The sequence below is a fragment of the Penaeus monodon genome, chromosome 20 (assembly GCF_015228065.2).
Source record: "Penaeus monodon isolate SGIC_2016 chromosome 20, NSTDA_Pmon_1, whole genome shotgun sequence".
NCBI lineage: Eukaryota > Metazoa > Arthropoda > Malacostraca > Decapoda > Penaeidae > Penaeus > Penaeus monodon.
Genome location: NC_051405.1, coordinates 25,296,799 through 25,297,039, shown reverse-complemented (window position 1 = coordinate 25,297,039; position 241 = coordinate 25,296,799). Strand labels below are relative to the sequence as shown.

At 34.0% G+C, this 241-nt stretch overlaps 1 protein-coding gene across 1 annotated transcript in view; it reads right to left on the bottom strand.

The window, feature by feature from the left end:
* The window catches only part of LOC119585739 (protein FAM184A-like), a 24,594-nt gene that overhangs the window by 3,669 nt on the left and 20,684 nt on the right, over nt 1–241 (bottom strand). The window lies entirely within an intron of this gene.

Below are 241 nucleotides of genomic sequence, written 5' to 3'. Positions count from 1 at the left end.
ATCCATTAATATCAATAATATTTTTTCTTTTTTTGTTTTTGGAAACAGCAGAAGAATATGTGATACAATATATATATAATTGTGGTGGTAATGAAGGAGGGATGGGAGATATGTGGGTGTGAAGGTCGATTGGTAGGGAAAAAAATGAGGATGAGACATAATTGATGTAAAAAGAAAGAAAAAATGGTGAACAGAAAGGGGAAGGGGGTGTGGGGGGGGGTATTAATATCAACATCATTTT